This window comes from Bufo bufo, chromosome 1, assembly GCF_905171765.1.
Source record: "Bufo bufo chromosome 1, aBufBuf1.1, whole genome shotgun sequence".
Classification (NCBI taxonomy): Eukaryota; Metazoa; Chordata; class Amphibia; order Anura; family Bufonidae; genus Bufo; species Bufo bufo.
The window spans coordinates 36574533-36587154 of record NC_053389.1 but is presented as its reverse complement, the minus strand read 5'-3'; the positions used below and the strand labels follow the sequence as shown (position 1 = coordinate 36587154).

Here is a 12622-nt window from a genome sequence, read left to right as displayed (position 1 = left end):
TACAAATTCCCTCACAGGAATGGAAAACCAGAGATTACACACGTGATCAACGGAGACTGGTTTCACTGCAATTACATTGCAGTACACTCACTGAGTATCACAAAAGCGGTCGCATACCGAGGGGACTACGGTCCCATTTGCGTCCCACACTTTTTCGTGATGACCCTGATTTTTGCAATCGCTTTGAAAGCATACTTAACAAATGCTCTTTTGATTTAATGCTTTTGACCATAGACAAGGCTCATCAAACAATTGGCGAACTAACGAAACAGATTGAATCCACAGAGAACCAACTTTCGACAGTATTACCACAAGAGGAGTGGACAAACCTAAAGGAGAAAACAACCAAACAGATTTCTGAGTTCCAGAAGCTGACAGAGAACAGGAAAAGAACAAAGTTTATCAGAGACGCGGAAGACTATCGCTCCAATAGAGTCTACAGGTGGAGGGATCCCAACTTTCGCCCACCACGTGACAATCGCCAACAACACTTCTCTGCAAGCTCCTCTGGATCCGAAAGCGACCAATCCTACAATCAATACAACTCCCAACCTTTTTTAGGACGAGGACGGACACGCCAACGCTACAACAGAAACGGACGCGGAGGGGCAAAAGGCACCGATACCGACAACAGAATACAGACTCGCTCTCAGGTAAAGTTGAGAACTTAGTCGTCAATATTTCCTCCATGAACTTATCTCCAGCACATATCTCAGTTTTACAAAAAGGATTAACCTTTTGTCCTACCACTCCTCTTGACACATTCCATTTGGAATTAGAATTACAGCGATTTTTTTCGCAACATAAGGTTAAAGGCACATTTCAACCAGTCAGACCCTAGTTCTATCCCATCACAAGCTAGAACATTAGACCCTCTATCACTAAAAAACTTAGATCTGAGATTAAAAAGCACATTCATGCCTCCCAGAACTTATCACCCAGCAGAAACCTATATCTCCTTCACATATCAATCTATTCAACAGATTATTAAGGCTCAACAGACTGGTAAATTCAAACACACCAATAACCTCCCTATAGAAGAACAAAGGGCTATTACAGAATTACAAACCAATCAGGACATCATCATCAAACCTGCTGACAAAGGGGGTGCAATAGTAGTTATGAACAAATCTATGTACATTAATGAAGTGGAAAAACAATTGAGTGATCCTACCACCTATGTGCCATTACCATCTAACCCAACATTAATGTTAGCCAAAAAAATTCAGTCCACCTTATTACACTATCAAGAACAAGGCATAATTGACAGCAAAACCACAACCTATTTAACCAAACAACATCCAATAACACCAGTTTTTTATATCTTGCCCAAGATACACAAGAATTTAGAGAACCCCCCGGAAGAATAATTGTTGCCTCTACAGAATCTATTTTGTCTCCTCTCTCCAACTACTTAGACCGTATACTTACCCCACTTATCAAGACGTCACGATCATTCCTACTAGACACCAATGATTTCATTTCCAAAATCAAACAGATACAACCAGAACCAGATACCATTCTCTTGACTATGGACGTCAACAGTTTATATACGTCCATCGAACATGACAAAGGTATCAAAGCCACAGCACATCTACTTTCCACTACCTCTACTTTAACTCCTCCACAACAGGAGTTCTGCCTGTCTTTGCTTACTCTAGTGTTACAGGAAAACTTCTTCCTCTTTGGCGATCAGTACTATGTTCAAAAACGGGGTACCGCAATGGGGGCTAACATAGCCCCGCCCTATGCAAACGCCTTCATGATCCACTTTGAGGAACAGTTTGTCTTTACACATCATCTCTTTCAACAACATGCGAAAATATGGCTTCGATTTATCGATGATATTTTCTGTTTGTGGAAAGGTCCTATATCAAGTGCTTTGCATTTTCATCACTACCTTAACAACATCTACCCAGAACTTGGCTTCACAGTCATAACCAACACTGAGAGAATTAGCTTTTTTAGATACCTTAGTCCTCAAAGATCCATCAGGACATATTTAATTTGACCTTTACAATAAACCAACAGACAGGAACAGTTTACTACATTATACTAGCAACCATTCTAGAGCCACCAAAGCGTCGCTTCCCAAATCTCAACTAACACGGTTAGAAAGAATAGTATCAGATCCATCAATACTACACCAGAGACAACTAGACATGAAATCCAAATTCATACAAAGAGGCTATCCTGACCAATTGATTACCAATAAATTAACAATACCCAAGAAGACAACCCCACAAAGTACCACTCCCCCACTACGGATGCCATGCATTCTAACATATCACCCCCTTGCTCCGAAAATCCAACAATCAGAAAACAATGGTCTATACTGTCCCAAGCATACCCCGAGATTCCAGAGTTTCAGTCTCCCCCTCTCACTTGTTACAAAAGATCACAAAACATTAAGGACCACCTCATCCGTGCTGACATCGGACCTTTAAATAAAATACCCAAACAACGTTTTTTACAGAATCCCAAATACGGCACCTTCCCGTGCTTACATTGTGCTCAATGTTCGAGTGTGATTAAGGGTAATTCTATCACACATCCACACACTGGCAAAAGATTCCCTATCAAAGGATATTATACCTGTGATTCCTCATTTGTAGTATATCTAATTAAATGCCCGTGTGGACTTTGTTATGTGGGCGAAACCACGCAACAAATAAGGAACCGTATTTCCAAACACAAATCCACCATTAGGACCGAACAATTTTTGCTACCAATCCCAGCACATTTTAAGGAACACAACCACCAGATTTCATCTCTACGCTATCAGGTCTTGGAACAAGTTAATACACCACGGAGAGGTGGCAATAGGATTAAAATACTGAAACAAAGAGAAAGTTTCTGGATACACCGACTGGACACTTTATCTCCGAGAGGCCTAAACCGTGAATGTGACTTTTACTGTGATCTTTAAATACTCATTCTTGTTTTTCAGTATTGTGGATTGATATGGTGCCATAATGTTAATTCATTGATATTGATATGTATATACTTCTCCTTTATTTCAGGCTCCCTAGTTGGATTATAATCATAGTCAATATACAAGTTGGTGAGAAACAAACCCCCCCTTCCCTTCCCCCGCACCTTCCTCCCATCCCTTTCCCCCCCCTTTTTCCCCTTCCCCTTCCCCCCCCCACTTCCCCCCCTCTCCTCCCTACCCCCACCCCTCCCCCTCTCATCATTGATTAGAATATAGTATATATATATACCTATATGCCTATGTACTTATTCATACAATTTAGAGCTTTATAATGTGTTTTTTTTTCGCCGTTTGACCTTTTATCCGTTATATTCTAGCATGACGTACATTTATGTGTTTTGTTAAATTGTTTTCAAAATTACTCTATATATATATATATATATATATATATGTGACCCCTTCTTACTTTGTATACAACTCTCTCTATTCTTTTTCACTAAATCATTAGCATAGAACTATGTATATTCTTTATCTTAAATATCCTTAATATCCTTTATATAATCTTTCTTCTCCCTCCCAAATCAACCAGCGGACTGATTTCTAGCCAATTATTCCTTCTTTAGGGCATAAACATAGTATACAATCCCCAGCACATCGCCATTCCTTATTCCCCGTCCCAGTATCTAGTGCGCATGCGCACACCATGTCCTGCGATCACACGGTTCACATGACGTCACTTGCGATCATGTGACCCGCTGAACCCAGGCAAAGGTCAGAGCGCACACATGACTTCCGGCCTTACGCTTTAAATCGCAAATAGGCAGACACATACACAGCGCCTGTATCACGTCCGTCTGCAGCTTGGCCACGGTAAGCTCATGTTCTATACACCTATAATATACTTGTGGTCAAGGCTCCGGGGGGAGTGTTGAAAAGAGGGTGGAGAAACTGGACACGGTAGGACCTAACTTGGCTAGTGGTGTGCCTTTAGCCATGTGACGCGGGTAGCCAAAAAAGGGGGCTAACCCAGGGAGTCTGAGCTGAGGTGAGACTGGAAAAGAGGGAGGGTCGGGTGGGGCACCGCGCGATGCCGACACCTGGGGGAGGCCGTGCGGCCGGCTAAATACCCTATGCCCCTCCCACAAATGCAGGCTGGAAATCCAGCCTGCTATACTTGTGGTCAAGGCTCCGGGGGGAGTGTTGAAAAGAGGGTGGAGAAACTGGACACGGTAGGACCTAACTTGGCTAGTGGTGTGCCTTTAGCCATGTGACGCGGGTAGCCAAAAAAGGGGGCAAAACATGGATTTTAGGCAGTTTATTGTTCGAAAATTACAAAACCAAACTGGAAAAAGCTTTGGCAATCTCGACCCGTGGATGTGGGATGTAACGGGAAAAACATGAAGATTGCCACCGTCCCATCTTCCGTATGACGTGAGCGGGGACGCCATGTTTAGAAGCTGCAGATGCGGCCCCCATTCGGAAGGAGTGTCCGGAAATGGAGGCAGCGTGGAATCACAGACCCGAAGCTATGGAACGAATGTGCCTGATGAACTGCGCGGATGTCAGTGAAAGCACGGGAAATGGCAGTAGGGGGCTATCGGGAGTTCTCTCATGGAGAGTGGAGAGCAGCTGATTAAACACTGACACTGGGCACCAAGGATTGAACGAATTGAAGTACTCAATCTGTACCGGTGGACCGACTTGGGAGGTTTTGGAGGAAAGTAGAGAGAAGGTGAAGTGGTCTAAACTACGGTGGAGCTGACTGATTGCTGGCCCTGGATTCTGGGCTGAGGTGCAGCAGAATTCCCCAGGTCTGAGAAACCCATAGAAGCTGAGGTAGAGAGCAGCTTTGAGGATCAAACTTCTGAAAGGGCCAAAGGGACGTCAAATTTTTTTTGGAATAATTCCCCTGTAACTGGTTGTCTGGTGGGAGTGGATGGAGAAGAGAGCTTCTGAATGCCTCTCAAGAACGCCTTGACCGCCTGGGAGGAAAAGAAAGAGGTATGACTGGGATGACTGATCATGTGGTGGTGCTGGATGCCCGCTAAATAAAGTCTGATGGTGTTGTGGGACAACCGGAGCTCCTTGTGGCAGTACGCCAGGAAGGCCAGGACGAAGGAGACTCTGTCCCTGTCCCCCCTGGGGTGAAGGTGTGCTAACCGCCTGAAGGTGTTCCACCCCGTTAAATAGTTCCGGGCAGAATTAGCCGAGAGTGACTTGCGGATGAGACCGTGGGCTGCGGAAATGTACTCCTCTAGTCCATGATCAGGGCTTTGAACCCCGGAGGGTTGATCCCGACTCTCCGTGCTCCCGGCATGACCTGAAAAAACAAATTAAAGTTTAAACGGGACAGAGCATCGGCTGCGGTATTTTTCTTGCCCTCTATGTGCCTGCAGATGACACGGAAGTTGTTTTGAAGAGACAGCCAGGTGAGCTTGCGAACCAGACGCATGACCTTGGGGGAGCTGGACCTACCCCTAGCGAGGATGTCAACAACTGCCTGGTTGTCAGTCATGAAGCACACTGGCCTGTTACTCCACGACTGCCCCCAGACAAGAGCGGCTGCAACGATGGGGTAAACCTCGAGCAGGGGGGAGGACCTGGCAGCCTCCTGGTCTGAGGAGACCTGCGCGGGCCAAGGACCCGCAAACCATTGGTCCCCGCAGATGGCCCCGAAACCGAGGGAAGCAGCAGCATCGGAGAACACCAAGGGGGAGGCATCGTTCCACTGAGGAACGAAGAGGGAGATGCCATTCCAGCTGAACAAAAACAGTGACCACATGGCCAGATCCGCCAACGCATCGCGTCCGAGGTGGATGAGGGCATGCTGATCTGAAACTGTTGGGAGGAGTCTGAGCAGGCCGGCGGTGAATGACCTGCCTTGAGGCATGATCCTGGCGGCAAAGTTGAAAGACCCCAATAAAGACTGGAGTTCCAACTTTGACACCGTGCGGGTACCCACGAGCCTGGCCACAGAGTCCTTTAACCTGCTTAATTTGTCCAGGGGGAGGCTGGCCTCCATTCTGACTGTGATGCCCAGAAAGGTGATTACCCTGGAGGGGCCCTCGACCTTTGCTGAAGCCACTGGAACGTTCAGGCGGCTGAACAGGCTGAAGAGGCTGTCCAACCTATCCGGGGCGTGTTTCGACCTGCTCGAGGAGCAAGAAGTCGTCCAGATAATGGATAACCCTCGGACAGTAGGCATGGTTGACCAGGACCCAGTGAAGTGCTTGGGCGAACTGGTCAAAGAGCCAGGGACTGCTCTTTGACCCGAAAGTCAAGCGGGTGGCAAAATAATATTTTGCCCTCCATTTGATGCCGTAGAACTTCCACAGGTGGGGCAGGATAGGCAGCAATTTGAAGGCATCAGCAATGTCCGCTTTTGACAACCAAGCTCCTGCCCCGACCTGTAAGATGAGTTCCACGGCCTCGTCCAGGGAAGAGTACTGCATGGAGAACTCGTCCGACGGGACCAGGGAATTTAGGCTGGGGGTGCTGGATGCATGAGGAGCAGACAGGTCATAGATCATCCTTTTTTTATTAGAGGATTTTTTGGTCACCAGACCTATGGGGCTGACCCGGTACAGAGGGAAAGGGGATTCGGCAAAAGGACCGATCATGAAGCCCTTCTGCAACTCCGCCTCCAACAGTTCGTCCACCGCCCCGGGATCCGCAAGAGAAGAGAGAAGGTTGGGGCATTCATGAGTGACCTGCGGAAGGGTGACTAGGCCTGTATGGAAACCCTCCGAAAACCCCTGTTTGAGAAACCGGACAAAACTGGGGTCATGATGTTGTTGGAGGAGGGAGAGTAACAGGTCAATGTTGACCCCGTCTAGTCAGGAGCGTTTGGCCGTGCGTTGGGAACAGGAGGATTGAGGATGGGCCCTAAAGCAGATGGAGCAGATGTGCAAAGCTTTGCACTTATCATAACTGCAGAAACCTTGGTTGAAATTATTACAAATCAGATTTTTCCCTAAGAAAGTGATGGGACGACCGAGTTTGTCCATGGCGGGGTTAGGTTTCTGCGCCCCGTAGCTGAACATTGGCCTGGCAGGGGGTGGGTTGGCGACATGGGGGCACCAATCAGACGAATGGAGGACTGATTGGCAACCGGCACAGGCTGGGGATTTTTGCCCGGCGAAATGCCTGCAAAAAATCTCCATGTCCAAAACCGCCCAGTTGGTAACATGCTGGTGCTGGAGGAACGCTGCTGCAGCTTTGGCGGAGAAAAACCGGTGATACTCATAAAAGGCGGAACCGCCATATTTGTATCCCAGCTCGGTGACCTTGTACATATATGTATCCAATTCTACCCTGCGGTGGGGATGAATGGAGCACACTATGTCCCGGTACAAGCTGAAGGTCAGCATAAATTCGGGGATGGACAGCTTCTTGTTGAGGCGGACGTCTTTAGACCTCAGCACCACCGACACATCACCGCAGGCGATTGTCCGGTTTTCGACCGTGTCATGGGTGGAGATCAGGATGGCGGCCAAGTTGATGTCTTTTCCTGCCAGGATATCCCGCCTGATGTTCTCTGATACGAAGAACGCGGGGGCGATGTCGGGAGAGGCAAGACTTGTACCTGGGATGTTGGCATGGGAAGTTGAAGGAACAGCTTCGGGCTCTGCCGGAGGAGGAGGCGTAGAAATCTTGCTCTCGACGGCCTGGAGCCTGGAGTCGATGTGCGACATTGAAGATGCTAGATTGTTAATGGTTGCATGGAGTTGAGTCAGGGAGAGCTGAATGGTCGACATGGAGACCAGGTCTTCGGAGGCTCCGGGTGGTTCGGGAGTCCTGGGAGATTCAGGAAAGAGCAGACGATATAGCTCTGCCTTTCGTGCAGATGCCGAGTGGCGATCCCTTTCTTTTTAAGTTCGGCGATCAGCCTGGGGATGGTCCAGTGTCTGTAAGACACGCGGCTGGCTGCCTCGGAGACCGCTGACTCTGGGATGGACATTGAGTCCTCAATGTCCGAAACGTGAGACATGATGTAAGAAGAAGGCCGGACCATGTTGGGAGGATCTGAAGTGAATTGACAACCCCTCATGCAATCCCAATATTTTTTTTTTTTTTTTTTTAACTTACCTGGAGCCTTAGAGAGTTTAGGATGGGAAAATTTTTGGAAAACCGGGGAGCAATCGAAAAATGCCCGTGGATGTCCGCGAAGAGGGTGAACTTCACACCCCGCGAATCTGGGATTGGTAAGTGAGGAAGAAATTTTATCTGGTACCTGCGGGGAGAGGTACACCAACATATGCTGACAAGACAAAACTTATGTGATGATGAACAGGAAGAAAACGAACCCTGAAGGTGTCAGGCCGAAAAAACGTAAGAAATCCTGAACGATATCAGGCGATGGAAGGACAAAACCTGAAAGAAAACACGAAAACCGAGTGGCCTGAGCGTATCAGGTAGTGACGAAACATGACCTGGCGTGAACAAGTGACTTGAAAAACGCCGGGCCCTGAACAAGACCGAGAGCCGAGACGCGTCTGGAAACGAGGCCCCAACTGGCTGCCAGCGTGGAATTTACCAGTGTGGCAGGCAGTGAGGTGACATGACCCGTGCGTGATGGCAATGGCGAGCAACAGGCCCCGAGCGTGACAGATAAGGAAGCCTGAACTGACCGTGGTAGGTACACCTATGAGGAGAGAAAGATGCAACAGGACAGTAGGAGAGGAATTCGACGTGAAGTGGTGTAGCAGACAAATGAACGATTTGGAAAAGATGAACGAAAAACAAGCAGGTCTGACAAGACGGGACATGAAAACCGAACGTGACAGGAGGGAGGACATGATGAAGACTGAACAGCAAGAGGACATGACGAGGACCTGAACGTATCAGGCAGAAGGACATGAAGAAAAATCCCGAACGTATCAGGCAGACAGACATGAAGAGGAACCTGAACGTATCAGGCCGAAGGCACAAAGAACATCCTGAACGTATCAGGCAGGAGGACACGAAGCAAATCCTGAACGTATCAGGCAGGAGGACACGAAGCAAATCCTGAACGTATCAGGCAGAAGGACATGAAGGAAATCTTGAACTGATCAGGTGGAAGGACATGACGAAAAAACCCCGGACGTATCAGGCAACCGGACATGAAAAGAAACCTGAACGTATCAGGTGATCGGACATGAAGCGAGCCTGAACGTAACAGGTGACAGAAACCGAAAGGAACCTGAACGTATCAGGCGACAGGACCCGAAGGGAACCTGAACGTATCAGGCGACAGGACCCGAAGGGAACCTGAACGTATCAGGCGACAGGACACGGAGAGAACCATATCAGTGCAAAAACAGGAAAAGAAGACCACCTGGACGTACCTGGAAGGAGAAAACATGACGGGCCAGGTAAATAGAATACAGAAACATATCTGAGCGGACAGAAAGATTTTTTTTTATTTTTTTTTACCTGGGGACACTAAAACACAGGGGGGACTGCTAGTTGCTTAAAGTAACATCCTTCAGACAAACGGCTGTCATACCTGGAACCAGTGATGGGGCCCGCTCTGCCCCACAGACTGTGTGGGATGTGACACCAACCACCTTACTGTGCTTGAGAGGGACGCCTGACAGCATGCTAAGTTTGTCCAAAACATGCACGTTTTAAGCAAGGCAGGCCATTGTTTTGGCGGAATGAAAGCCGGGGAGTTTTAAGCAAGGTGAACGGGCGTCTCAGGATTTAAACAAGGGGCCAAATGGGGCCGACTATGGTGCTGTGCCCACCCTGGGGGAGAAAAACCATCCACAGGGGACGCGCCGCCTCGCCGCGTCCCCGTCTGCCGCTCCCCCAGGCACTGATATTGGTGATGCAGTCAGCCTGAGGGGGGAGGAGGAGACGGGCGGCGCCCCCCGCGATGTGACGGCTGGGAGAAGCGGCGTGCTGCGGAGGAGACTACACACAGGGAACGTATGTCAAGCCATGGCTCGGGCCGCGCATACGGGAAGTAGCGCACATGTGCTGCCTGGAAACACGCACCAAGCATCCCATTTCCTGCTGCACCGCTCTGGTCGCGGCCGATCGGGAGTCAGATGGTGCGGGCCAGTGCGCGTGTGGACAAGCGCAGTAGAGGAGAGGCGCTGGGGGGGAAAGCGGAGCCGGCGGTGGGCGCCCGGAGATGCCGAGCGGCGACGATGTAGCACGGGGTAGCTTACCACCAAAGACCGCCGCACAGGAGAAGAGTACCGCCGCAGCTTCTGCTCGTCGATGTAGCCGGAACCGTAAGTCGCACTTGGATGACGTCACCGTGATACGAGGTGCACCGCGCGATGCCGACACCTGGGGGAGGCCGTGCGGCTGGCTAAATACCCTATGCCCCTCCCACAAATGCAGGCTGGAAATCCAGCCTGCTATACTTATATTCATTCCACTGAGCGATTTATCTAAATTTATCTTTATACCTACCATACTAATTAGGCTTATCTACTGCATTGATTCCTGACCCAATTCTATGATCATTGAATGAATAACAGAAATGGTTCATGTTATAGCCCTGTTCTGATTGTCATGCTCTCTTTTCACTATAGATTGTACCTGTTTAACCAGTCTCATATCCCTCTTACTTTACCTACCTTCTACTCTCCTTACACTAGTATCATAAATCTGAGACTTGTGTGTGTATATATATATAATTTTTTCTCCTTTTTTCTTCGTTGTCCTTTTTTTTATTATGTGTCAATAATATGCTACGGTTGCCGCTTAGACAAGTCAGTAAAATAAAACCTTTATATTTATACTCTTTCACAGATCCCTTGAGAAAGGTCTTGACAGGACCGAAACGTTGGGATACATTATGGCCTACGAATATATGATTTATATGCTTGTACTATAATCATGGCGCGATTAGTCATATATTGACAATTCTTCTGAATTTTCTGTACCTATAATAAATTTGCAAACAAAAAGACATTGGTATGCCGTAGATTATCTACATAGGTTACAAAGGATGACTCATTGCACATTATTGTTCAAAAGTTTAGTGTACCAGAAGCTGAAGCCTCTACCTATCAGTGCAAACTTTCAAATGAGTAAAGTTTATGAAACGAATGGGTGGAGGTACAAGGGCATGTAAAGGGCGGACCTTTGTCAGTTTCTCTTTTCTTTAATAGCTCTTACTCTGCCGTTATCCACTGCAAGCTGTAAAACATTAAATTTTTCACACAAAACAGGATAAAGTCAAGCAAACAAAGTAGATTAACAAATAAACATCTTAAAGCTCTCTCAAGAATCTCGGAAGAAGTGCAGTGGCCAGGGACGGGTGGATAATATTCTGTATTTGTCGTGATGCCAATTGCAGCGTCCCAGATTAGGAATGCCAGAGTGGTGTAATGGCCTATAATGTCTCTGTAGTTTGGTGGTAGTTGTGTCATGATGTCTCCAACTTGGGTACACGCCGGACTCCTGGCTCCTGGCTCACTTGCAATAAATTTGAGTGTAGTGATAGTAGGAGTAATAGAGGAATTTTGCAGAAGAAATGATGTCCAGACCTTTAGATGAAGTTCAAACGTTTCTTTACTTGAAATAACTAGCATCCAAACGGTATACCTCTTTGGTCTCTTGGTCCCAGCAGGTTTTGGCAATCATTGGCAGGGATGAGTACTTCTGCTTTAAATGTGGAGCTTGCAGGATAAACATCTGCTTGGTAGCTCTGTAAAGATGGCAGGATTAGTTTTTGCACTTATCTGGTACCTTCTGCTGTGTGTGGACAGACTAGCTGAGGAGGAATTGGCTTCTCCTAAGACTCTGGACTTATCTCACAGATGGATTCTCAGGGGATGCTTTCTTCCTGGAACTCTGGAATTGTTCTGTAGTTTCTGCTTTCCTCATCCAGCAGAGCTGAAGGTGCTCTAGCTGGGAAAATGGCCAAGTCTCAGCCGAGACTAGGCCCTTGCAGTCTTCTCTATGCAGGGGAACTCCTCACACACACACACCCTACCCCTAGCAGGGGGTGGGCTACGCTCACTCTAACTTTCTTCTCCACCCATGCTGCAGGATGTGGGACTAGCCCACTCTCCACAGAGGAGGGCTAAGCTGGAATAAACCATTCCAGCTTAGATACACTAAACTGTGACTTGTACCTGCCAATGTGTTGCTGCCACCTACTGGTAACCAGGCAAATTACATGAACAATTGAATTTAACATAGATTTATATGCACATTTGTGGAAGACATGACAGTATACAGGCTCTTAGGAGATAGTAGCGGGGTAGAGCAGTGTAGTAACAGAACTCTGGGGTGTTACAGAAGCACACCCATTTGCTTTACTGTTGAATGCAATTTTGACTTTCCAGCAGCAGTAGCACCCTGGAAGAAAAAAACACAGAAGGCAAACCTTTAATTTTTGCTATAACTGAGACTTTTTTTTATTTATTTCCATTTTATTTTGTTTTCTTCATGATACAAAACAACACATATTATAATAGAAAAAACAGCCAATACAGGGTAGCCACTATACAACAATAGTCAACTATCCTATAATGTATAACAAAATCGTACAAAGATTATAAATAGGACTGTAAATTCACAATTACAACATACAATAAAACTATAACCTCCCACCCCTTCCCCCCCTATTGGCTGTCGTCACTTCAACTCTGATAAAAACCGACACAGTTTCACTAGTAACTATGTCTGAACAGTCATACGTGTCGCTCTCCGTTTCCTTTCCATATCCTCATAAAC

General features: G+C 47.3%; 1 long non-coding RNA gene across 1 annotated transcript; it reads left to right on the top strand.

Annotated features, from left to right (window-relative positions):
• Positions 1–459: 459 nt before the first annotated feature.
• LOC120993543 lies at positions 460–10820 on the top strand. The gene is made up of 3 exons (XR_005777303.1): positions 460–653; positions 3024–3064; positions 10688–10820. It is a non-coding gene; the product is annotated as an uncharacterized LOC120993543 (long non-coding RNA).
• The last annotated feature ends 1802 nt before the right edge of the window (positions 10821–12622 follow it).